This window comes from Typopeltis vanoorti, chromosome 11 (assembly GCF_054136105.1).
Source record: "Typopeltis vanoorti isolate ZY-2024b chromosome 11, IOZ_Tvanoo_1.0, whole genome shotgun sequence".
NCBI classification, from domain to species: Eukaryota; Metazoa; Arthropoda; class Arachnida; order Uropygi; family Thelyphonidae; genus Typopeltis; species Typopeltis vanoorti.
In genome coordinates, this window is record NC_143559.1 from 30247206 (window position 1) to 30259307 (window position 12102).

Genomic DNA, 12102 nt, shown 5'->3' on the forward strand with positions numbered 1-12102 from the left:
GATAGCAGTAAAATCTGGAAATAGAAAATAGAATAAGCAAAGCTGGTATGTGGGTAGCCAGCTGAATAAATTTATATGGAATAAGAGAGAAATTAGCCAAAACACCAAATTAGCAGTATACAGTGTTTTGAACCAGTTTTAAGTTATGGATCTGAGAGTTGGGTTAGAAATAAAGCACTTGATTAAAAACTAAAGACCATAGACATGAGGTTTCCAAGGAAAAATTAGGGGAGTGAACCCATGGCATCAATGGCAGAATAATTTATTTTTCCACATAGTCCAGAAAGAGACAAAACATGGAACATTTTCAATCCACTTCAGGCCTCCAATGAGCAGATTACTAAAACATGATCTTCCTTTAGCAAAACCAGTGCTGTCCACTGAAGAAAATGCTACTATTATCAAAGCAAATACTCTTGGTTCTCACTAACCTCTCTAACACTTTAATCACAACTCCAGATGAATAGACTAGCCTATAATATGAAGCTTGAGTTTTGTCCTCTTTGGAACTTCACCCAATGCAAAATTTGTACTAAACAAGAACATTAAGGCAGATGTCAAAATCTCATGATAATATATCATCAAACCCTACAGCTTTAATTAACATCAAGCTTGCCCTATTCCCTATCAACTTCCTGTTTACTAATAAATAGTACTCGCTCTACTGTACTCAAGTTCTACATAATGTTACATTCATAACATTATGTAGATGAATGCTACCAAGAATGGTACCATTCACCTACATAATGAATGCTACCATTCATTATGTATGAATGCTACCAATGAATGGTACCATTCTTTTTTCTTCTACTGATACATATCAAAAGAACTGTTTCCACCCCCCCCCCCCCTCATTAGCTAACTGTTGCTCATACTACATTTTTATAATCCTTATTAAATGAGTCAATTTCCTTGCTTATGAATTGTACTCTCATGCAATAGATTATTACTATTTATATTATGCTGCCTATATTATTATTATCATCATCATCCCAATACTCCATGGAGTCACAGGCTCATCTAGGAGGTTCCTTTTGTCATATACACAGCTCATCATACCATGCCTTAATCACATTCAAATTGTCTACAGACATGCTCTTAGGCAGTGCATTCCAATTATTCACAACTCCATATGTAAAAAACCTGCTTCTCATTCCCTTGTTCACATCTTCCTTATATAACTTCCAGGGATGACCTCTTGTTCTCCCCCAATCTCCCACCATTTTATGAAAAACCTCTTCAACATTAATCCTATAACAATCCCTTACAAACTTGTACATCACTATCGTATCACCCCTCTCCCTCCTATTCACTAGAATCTGCGAACTGCATCATCTCAACCTTTCTTCATACTCAATATTCCAGAGATCAGAAACTATTTTGGTCAATCACCTCTGAATCCTCTGCAACATATCTTCATACTTTTGTAAACCAGGTGACCAAATCTGTGCACAGCAGTCAGTCCATATGTGATCTAATCATAGCCTTATACAAGAGCTTTCATAGTTCAGTTGGTATAGATGAAGCCCTTTTGTTGGAAAGACCTGGGTTCGATTCCCATCCGTGACATCAGAACCTTTATCTGGTTTCTTTCATCGAAAGGTGAACTAGCTGGTCTCATACAGAGGTGGGTGGTTTCACCTGGAAGCTTGGGTTTTTCCTCCCCCAGAACAGGCAAACCAGTCGTGTGAACACACACGGATTACAGCTAGGAATACTTAAGAAATGGTTCCTCCCAGCCATGGGGAGGGGGGAATTGAGATGGTGCTGTACCTCCCCATAAAAGAGGCTGATGGCCATTGTATCATTATATACCAAAATTCCTCACAATTTTGGCAATATGTCTTCTAAATTTCAGATCGTTATCCATCATCACCCCAAGATCTCTTATTTTCTCCACCACCAGCAATATATTCCCCACCAAGAATAAATTCTACATCCCCTCTTTGTTTCCCAAATTTCAAAACCTTATATTTCACAACATTGAATGGGCATGAGAGTGGAGATTAAAGTTCAATCAGTCTATTCCAGTCTTATTGTAAGACAACAAGATCTGCTCTACTCCTCATAGTTCTTCTCAACTTTGCATCATCTGCAATCCCCATTCAAATCCTTCCCAATATCATTGACATATGGGTCAAACAGCAATGGCCCTAAAACAGACCCCTGAGGCACACTACTTGTGAATTTCCTCTTCTGAGAAAGCTCCCTCCATACACAACTTGTCGATACCCATCAGACAGCCAATATGCAACCCAATGTACTGGTGTAACATCCAATCCCATCTGCTCTAGTTTGACTATCAACTTGTCATGTAATCTATCAAAAGCTTTGCAAAGTCTAAGTATACTACTGTGTGTGTCCATCTCCATTATAGTAATAAGTAAATGACTAAAGCATAACTGCCTTTTAATAATTCCAAGCTGTCCATCAAAGATAATATCATTGTTGTCAACCCAATTCTGGATCCTGATTTTCAACAGTCTTTCCAACGCTTTAACCACAACACCTGACACACAGATTGACCTATAATTTGATGCTTGACTCCTGTCACCTCCCTTATGAAGTGGTACAATCTTGCCTTCCTTCAACTCCTTTGGAATTTAACCCAATGTAAGACTCATTAAACAAATGTCAAGGCAGGTGTCAACTACCTGGCACATTCCTTCAAAATATACAGTAATATATCATCAAGTCCCATAGCCTTATTAATATCAGGTTTGCTTAATTCCCCATATACTTGCTCACTCACAGTCAGTCTCTCCTCCCCCATCATCCACTTCTCTCAAACTCTCCACGATGTCATCACATTCGCAAGGATGAAAGACTTTTATGAACTGCTCATTAAATATCTCAACTGTATCTCTGCAGCAGTTGTCCTTATACAATTTTCAGCAATCACTGTCATCCTACCACAATCATTTTTTTTCTCCCTGGTTACATATCGAAATAATTCCCCAGGATATTTTTTGACTTCATTATCTAACTGCACTTTTTTGTCGTCCTACTAGAATGCCCAGGTTAGCCGCTTGTGGGAATGGGTACTTGGGAGAAGGGGGACAACATGAGGTAACGCTGAGCCTAGTCGAGTCTAGAGGGGATAATGTTGGATATAGAAACAGTGGCATTTTTATGCTTTACACTAATGCCAGGAGTATCCAGAATAAAGGAGAGGAATTGGTGGTGCTGATAGCATCAGCCTGGCCAAAGATTATTGGGATCACAGAGACATGGTTGACAGAAGAGGATATAATAACAGGAATAGAAGTAGCAGGGTACAGCATTTTTCAGCAGGATAGGAAGGGAAAGCATGGTGGTGGAGTACTGCTTATGATAAGTGACAACTTATGTCCTCTAAGAGTGGACAACTTTGGAAGGTAGTGACAATAATGATTTTGAAAATACGGTGTGAGGTAGAGGTGGTCAAGACAGGATATAAATAACTGTGTAGACAGTTGAGCTTGGCAAGTGCAAGAAGAATGATTGTTATGGGATATTTTAACTACTAACTACAGCAGTATAAATTGGGGAAAGAAAGATGCATGCAGCAATAAGGGAATGGAATTTCTAGAATTCTTGAGGGACAAATGTCTTCGGAAACATGTAATAGAGGGACTAAGTGAGTCCAGAGTTTTGTATTTTGTCATAGCATCAGAAGAGTTGATAATAACTGAGATGATATCTCTCATACCAGATGGAGAGAGTGACCATGAGGTTTTCACTTGGAAGATGAATACACAAGCAGGAGTATCAAAGAGATGGGAACTTATGTGGAATTATAAGGCAGGTGATTATAATAGTCTTTCACATCAACTTGGGGAAGTTTCATCGAGGGAGGGATTGGAAGGCAGGGATATCATTAGTGCTTGGAAAATTGTGAAGGAATATTTGTTAGCAGCAATAATAAACTGTATTACACAAGTGAAGAAGAGGACACAATTTCGAGTAAAGTGGATGACAAACAATATTAAACAGGAACTGCATGTGAAGAAGAAGCTATGGAAGAGATATAAGGAGACAGATGAAGAGCAGACGCATGAAGAATATATTATTCTTCTTCATATGACAGGAATATAAGAAGAGATTGGCCCTAAGATCCAAAGAAAATCCTAGGGAATTTTTTGGCTATGTGGCCAGTAGGAGGAGGAGAAATGATTGTGGAAGAATGACATTCTGGGATAAAAATGGGAATAGAGTGACGATGCAGAGAACATAGTGGAATTGTTCAATGAACACTTTATTGGAATATTTCATCCTGGAGGAGTAAATTTTAATACTAGAGGGGTAGGGCAGGTTCGAACTTTAGAGGTGCAGAAGGAGAGTGTGTTCCAAATAATGAGTACTCTTGGTGTCAGTAAAGCTGTGGGACAGGATGGTATTTCACTACGAGTTTTGAGAGAATGTGCTAAAGAAATGACAGCTCTTTTGAAATGGCTTTTCAATGAAAGTCTGGATACAGGAAAGGTGCCCAAGGAATGGAAGGAAGGTAAGATAGTGTTATTGCATAAGGGTGGTAGCAGACTGGAAGTGTCTAATTATAAGCCAGTTTGTGTGTCATCAATAGTTGTTAAGATCTTGGAGAAATTAGTGAGGGACCATATACAGCATTGGGCAAATGAGGGTAATGTTATCTGTGAGAATCAACATGGATTTGTTAAGGGTTGCTCCTGTTTTAGTAATATGCAAGCCTTTTTATAATAAAGTTACAAGAGCAGTAGATGAGGGAAAAGCATATACTGTACTGCCATTTTCTCGGACTTAGCAAAGGTATTTGACAGGGTGCCACACAAAAAACTGATATTTAAGTTGCAGCACATGGGTTTGGATGTCAGGTGGGTCAACTGGATTCAGGATTAGGTGTCCGATAGGTATCAGAGTTGTGTATGGTGGGCAGTTTCAAGGAGGCAGCAGATTACAAGTGAGGTCCCACAGGGCACAGTACTGGGACCTATATTGTTTAACCTTTATATCAATGACATTGTCAGTGGATTGCAGGGGAATATTCAGTTGTTTACGGATAATGTGAATCTGGGAAGGATTATTAGTAATAGTGTAGATGTGGTAGCCCTGCAAGAGGATTTGAATAAGCTAGTGAGATGGGCAAATGACTGGGGGTGGTGTCAGTTTAATGCAGCAAAATGTAAGGTCTTGAGGTTTGGGACACATCAATGGGACATTGCATACTCTATTGGAGGAGCTGTACTGCAGGAAGTAGGAGAGACAAGAGATCTGGGGTTGATCATTGATAGAAATCTGAAATTTAGGGGACATATTGTAAAGGTGGTGAAGGTAACACAAAGCATTGCTGCAATAATGAGAAGGAGGCTGCCCTGCAGACATAAAAGAGTTATCATTCCGTTGTATAAGACCCTGATCAGATCACACTAAGCCTATTGTTCACAGATTTGGTTCCCAGGATTTGAAGGGGATAAATTAACTGTGGAAAGGGTACAAAGGCAGATAACAAAGATGATTTTAGGACTGTACAATGTTAGTGAGGACTGGCTGAGGGAATGTGGACTGCAGAGTTTGGTGGATAGAAGAAGGAGATGTTATATGATTGAGACTTTTAAACTGTTGAGAGATGGTTACAAGGTTGACAGTGGGGAGTTCTTTCACTTAGTTGAACAGCTTGAAGGACTGATGACAAGGGGCCATCCCTGGAAGTTACGGAAGGAAATTGTGAGCAAGAGGGTGCGGAGTGGTTTCTTTGCATGGAGGGTTGTTGAACCATGGAATGCATTGCCTGATAGAGTGGTGAGAGCGAGAACAGTCTATGAATTTAAGGAGTGGTATGATAGACACCTGTGTTTCCTAGGAAGGACCTCCTGCATTGAGTCTTTTGACTCCATGCAGGCCTGAATAATAATAATAATAATAATTACCAAGTCACCCTCCTTGCCTGTTTTTTTGATTGTTATCACTCCTCTTGTGTTGCCCCCATAATGCCTTTTTTCTCTGTTGTGCATGCTTAATCTCTTCATTCATCCATTTCACACCTAACTTATTTAATCTTCTGACCTTTGGAATACATTTAGACATTGCTTCTACTAAATAGTTCTTGAATATCACCCAAACAGCATTGATCTACTTTTCATCCTACTGCTCTCTCCATGCTACACCTCCAAGCTGTCTTCTGAACTTCTCATAATCACCTGCCTTTTAGTTCCACATATACCCTTTTGGCACAGAAGTTCTCACATGGCTGGTAATCACCCGAGTAAACACGTTATGTGGAGGAAGATTTGAAACCTCATTTATAATCGTTTGATGAGATGATCAAATCCATGACCTTCAATCCTCCTTTTCCCCTCTATTACATACTGCTTGAGGTAGTTGCCCCTTAAAAACTCAAGAAACTCATTTTCTTTACTTCCAGTTGCTATCTCATCATCCTAATTTATATTGCCGTAATTATAATCACCCATAATGATCACCATTTTCCCATTTGCTTATAGATTTCCTGGTCACTATCCTCAACATTACCAATTCTGTAGCAACATCTAACAAAGTACAGTTGACTCTTGAACAATGTGGGGGTTAGGGGCACTGACCCCCCTCAGCGTTGTTCAAAAATCCACATATAACTTTTAACTCCCCAAAAATTTAATTAATAGTCTACTGTTGACCAGAAGTCTTACTGATAATATAAACAGTCAAGTGCAATCAATACAACTGCTTCATGGCAGCCTAGCCTATACACTAATGAATCATTCATTATAAAATTTTTATTTTTGCTAATTAATTTAACTAATTAATAACAGTTAATTTTATACAGTTATGATTTACGTTTGTTAACGTTTCTCTGAACTGTGAATGGCACCATGTATGGTCTGCAAGTGTTTGTGTGCATAAGTTTTGATAAATCTTAACTTTTTATAATAGATTTGTGTATACTTTATAGTAGTAAATGATAAAATAGACTAGTGTCTACATATATTTTATGCATTCATGACATACCTAACTTTTAATATTTTCATATTTTAATATTTTCAATTTTTCTAGGCTACATTATTCATCTGCAAGTTTTTTTAAATTGTTGCAAATTGCAAAAAAATTTTGCAATATATTTATTCCAAAAAACCCTGTATATAAGTGGAACTGCATAGTTCAAACCCATGTTCTTCCTCAATGGTCAATTATACTTCATTCTATTCAATCTCACACTATACTATCTCAAAACCATTACCACTATTTCTGCCTTCATCTCTACCTTGTATGGATATACTCTTTATCATACCCTTCCATCTCTATTCCTGTCAGGATGTCATCCTCATCCAACCATGTCTCACTTATGCCAACAATTTTTGGGTGAACAAACTCAATCAATGCAACCATTTCATTTCCCTTGTTTCTGATATCTGGTATTCATATACAAACATGACAGCTCATTCATGGATCTATAGTAAGTTTCACTAATACCACTTATTAGATGTGACTTCCTAATTTCCTTGAGTCTTTTTTTTTTCCTTTTTACTTGTTCCAGAACCTTCTTCAAATCCAACTGTATTCCCTACATCCCAGTCATTCTCTTCCCTTTTTGTCTACACACACATTTACATCCTCCTGGAGCATCAGCTTTTCTCATGCTGTGTTCTCCTATCCACCCTGAGTCTCTCTTTTCATTGTTTGTCTTTCACATTTGTTCTCTCATTCTGGATTCTAGAATGGATTCAGCTCCTTTTCTCAACTCCTTTTTTGTTTTTTCTATTTTCTTGAAAAATATCATATCCCTCCATTTCTATTCCTGTCAGGATGTTGTCTTTATCCAACCACATCACTTATTCTGACATTTTGAGTGAACAAATTCAAACAATGCAATAGTTTTGCTCCTTTTATTTTGATAATTCTGGTGGCATTCATACAGACATAATAGTTCCTTTTTTGGTCTATAATAACACACCCCAATACCACTTTTCAAAAGTGACTCCAACACACATTCTCCTATCTATTCCTGTCTTTCTTATTACCCATTCCATAACTCTTTCTCTAGACACAAATGCTCCCCCACAACACATCACATGCTAACCAATCCCTTTCATGTCTGCTCTTACATTCACTTTTGTATCTAGCATCCATCCTTCTCCTACTGTGTCATCCTGCACACTTTCATTCCCTGCATTTCCCTCTCTATCCTGTATTCTTGCTACTCACCTTTCCATTCATAAGCACTCATTTAATCTCTCCTACCTTATTCTTCACTATTCCACATAACTTCTTGCTTTCTCAGATCTATTCTGTGAAGTCATTACTCTACCTTCCAGCAACGGCTTCTCCAGATAACTAACACCAAACCCATTTAAATGCAGTCACTCACTGTTATACAGTTTGATTCATCCCTCAAACTTGTCCTACATTTTCTCAAACTGCATTTCTTTCTCCTCACACATCTCTGCTAACATACTATTCATCATCTTTGTATCTTAACTTGTATTCATCCATTTGTATCCAATACCCAGGCAACACACTGATTACCTTTCCTATCACAGCATTATCCTTCACTCTACTCATTAACCTCCTAATATCCATTCTCACAGTGTCCTTGTTTCCAACCAAATCACTTGTTCTTATTATCTCCTACTCTTACTAGCTCTTTTGTTTGCTTACTTTCATATCAATACCTCAATCACTCTGTTCATTCAACCTCCAAACAAACAAAATGTGTTTCCCCTCATTCATCACTCCTCTAGTAATCAAATTTCTGTACTGCACCACTCATAAATCATTCATTACCTCTTTCATACAGTCATTCATCTTTCATTCCATTCTTCTTCACTCTTCCATGCATGTCTACAATTCTCTTTACTTTATTCTGCAACTCTGCTTTCATATCTTCAATCACTTTGTCATTATCGTTTACTGTCACTAGTTTGCCATTACTCATATATGCTTTCCTACCATCAGGTGCACTCACTTTTTTTTGCAATTAGTCTCGCATGCTTTCTTATGGTTGGTTACACTCACTATTACATGTTCTACAAAGACGCTTCATAGTTCACCAGCATGTTACATTTTCTGCATGCCTACACTTGCTCAACTTCTCTTATTCAACTACTTCACATAACCCTTAAGATCCCCATGCACATGCTTATTACATCATGGCACCATACCATTCTCCAAAAAGCACTCATTTAAAAGGGCATTTAAAACAATGCACAATTTAAAAAATCAACCAAACAGCATCTACCAATCACATCTGTCACATAGCAAAAAAACTATCATCACACAATCAATATAAATTAATCTTGCTGGAAACCTTACAACTACTATCTTCTTATGGTAGCCACTGTTTATAATTCTCTATTTTATGGAAAGGAAATTTGGACAATAAAGCAACTTGAATGAGCAAATGAAATTTATGAGAAAAACAGCAAAATATACTTTATTGGTATCATTGTGTAAGCTTCTGTGGAGATAGGACAGTGTAGAAATATTTCAGGTATTTAACCACAAACAAAGATACCAAATAGAAACTTTTTTTTCCCGACTAGTTTCATGAAATGCTTACAGTTAACAAAAACACAGTTAATATCTCTAGTGAAATATTTGAACTTGTTTAAATAAATGGAAAGTGAGCATTTGCTATTATGCTGGTTGGTGGTTCATGAGTTACTGTATGCTACTGGTCATGATGGATTAATGAAGACCAGACTTGATGTAAAATCGTCTCTAGTTTTTAGTTACACCATAGAAGATGCTTCATCATTTCAGCTGATTCTTTGAATGCTCTTCAGTTAATATGGAATTCTATGTGGAGCATTTTAGTTTGTTGCCATTCTACTTGATGTTTTGTTTCTGTTGTATACACTGCTAGCCCTGAGTTGTGCTTCCTTTCATGCATCCTTGAAGCGTTCCTATCGGTGTATCTCTAGATCCACCTGTCTGTCCTATGTAATGTAGACCACAATTGCAACTGATCTTGTAGATATTGGTTTTTTTTAAGTGGTGAATGTAGAGGTTCAGGGGATTTAAGGTGACTGAGGGTTTTTTTGTTGCTTGAGAAGAAGGTGACCTTTAAGTTTTGTTGGCAAAGTAATCTTGCTATTTTATCTGCGACTGATTGTATATACTGGTAACCCTCGTATAACACGCTTGTTAGGTTCCATAGAAATGCCACGTTATGCGAGACTTAGATCACATAGAAAAAGTAGGGTTAGGTTCCGAAATTGTTTTTTTTTTAATTATATAAACAACAGTGACATATCCAACAAAAATATTTTTTTATTTAATTTAGGTAATTGATGTAAGTTAAGAAAACATATAAACTATGAAACAAATACATACTATAAAATTATAAAAATTACAAATTACAAATTTGTAATTATACAATTAATTCTCATTGCATACTTCGGCTGGTTTAGTTATCAAGAAGTCAGTAATAAGACCTTCTTACCACTATGCTGCCAAATATCCAGTTGTCTCATGAATTTTCCGGAGCACTCCATTAAGGGATCATTATCCGTAAAATAATTTCCTAACTTTCTTGCCAAGTCCAATCCTTCTGCTAATTTCTTTAAACTGAATTCTTTAACGGATTCATCATAATCAGAATCTTCGGCAGAATTTTCCTCGCCATTTGGTTCGACATCATCTATTAATTGTACCAGTTCCTCCTCATTTAAATCTATTTCTTAATCAATTAATTCACTGATTTTGTTTTCAACCATATCGCAAAAGCCCTCTAAGTGTCCATTACTATAAAAATACTTTTTTTACATAAAAAAAAAGCATTGCATATTGTATGTAACTAACCCACCAGAAAATAAAGTGCTCAGCTTGAGATCAACACACTTATGATTTTTAATACTCTTTCCTGGCAGGATACAAAGATAATTTTTAACAATAAACGCTTTATATGGTAAACAATTGATGCTACACACACACAAAAAAAAAAAAAATGTAGATGCATGATAAAGGGTATATCCCCTAATATAAATTCATTACATAACTACATGACAATATGGGCAGACACAAATTTAACGAAAATAAAATTTGATTTTTAATTCGCATGGTGAAAAATATATGAAAAGATAAAGGGTTACTACAATTTGTAGACCGCATTGTATAAGTACCGCATTATACGAGGGTTACCCATATACATATGGGGGGGAATTACTGCTCCTTTATAGTTTGGCTTGTTAGTTTGTTCTTTAATTGTTTTGGAGGTTTGAAATAGAATTTTTTTTTTTCTGTTGCCATTTTTTGGAAGGAGGATACTGTAGCTGTTTGTTTCTTTTATCTATGTTGAGGGAAATTCTATAGGCTTGGATGATGCCTATTTTTTGCACTGGGTGGTGATGAGAAGTTAAGTGTCTTTTGTTCAGATACCCTCAACTAGTGTATCCAAAAATGATAAAGACCTGGCTCTTTCTAATTCAACAGTGAATTTATTCTAAGATGAATGATTTTCAGGTAGATGAAGAAATCTTCTAATTGGGTAATATTAGCTGACCTATTCATGGATCAATTTGAAAAAATAGTCCTTCAGCATCAAGGAACACATGCAAAAATGTTGATATTTTTATCATCTGGTCTGGTACTATCCAGATGATAAGGATGAGCCAATTGCTAGTCCTCCTTTCTGTTCAAAATAATCTTTCAAATTTGAAAAAAGCACTTATTGATACAGTTTGATAAAAAGTTTTTTTTTTTGATAAAACTGTTTCCCCATGTGGTAAAACTCACAGCCTATTGGCTTATCATTCTCAGCTGTGTGTGCATGATTTCTGACACTGGCTTGCTCGCAGGAATGAGACATAATTCTCAACTTCATCCATCCCACTCTGATGATCTCTCCTCATTCTTAAAATGCCAGAGGACCAGAAAATAAAATATAAGAGTATGTGTTCTCTAATTAGTATTTAACAAGATGCATTTTTGATTTTGTCATTCAGTTTTCTTAAATGCTTTGTTTCAAGTATAAGAAAAAATGGGAGAAATATACTGAAATCAAAGTCATACACTAAACAGTACAATACTAAAATTATAAACTTTATACAAAAAGTTAATGTAATTTATTATAAATAATTGTCTGCATTAACTTTTTATAAAATTTAGTACACTGAGCCTCTTATGACTATGTATTTAAGAAGTTTTAGAATT

General features: G+C 36.5%; 1 protein-coding gene across 3 annotated transcripts in view; it reads right to left on the reverse strand.

The window, feature by feature from the left end:
* LOC150101407 (1-phosphatidylinositol 4,5-bisphosphate phosphodiesterase classes I and II-like) overlaps positions 1 to 12102 on the reverse strand; it is a 965056-nt gene that overhangs the window by 318217 nt on the left and 634737 nt on the right. The gene's annotated exons all lie outside the window — the stretch shown is intronic.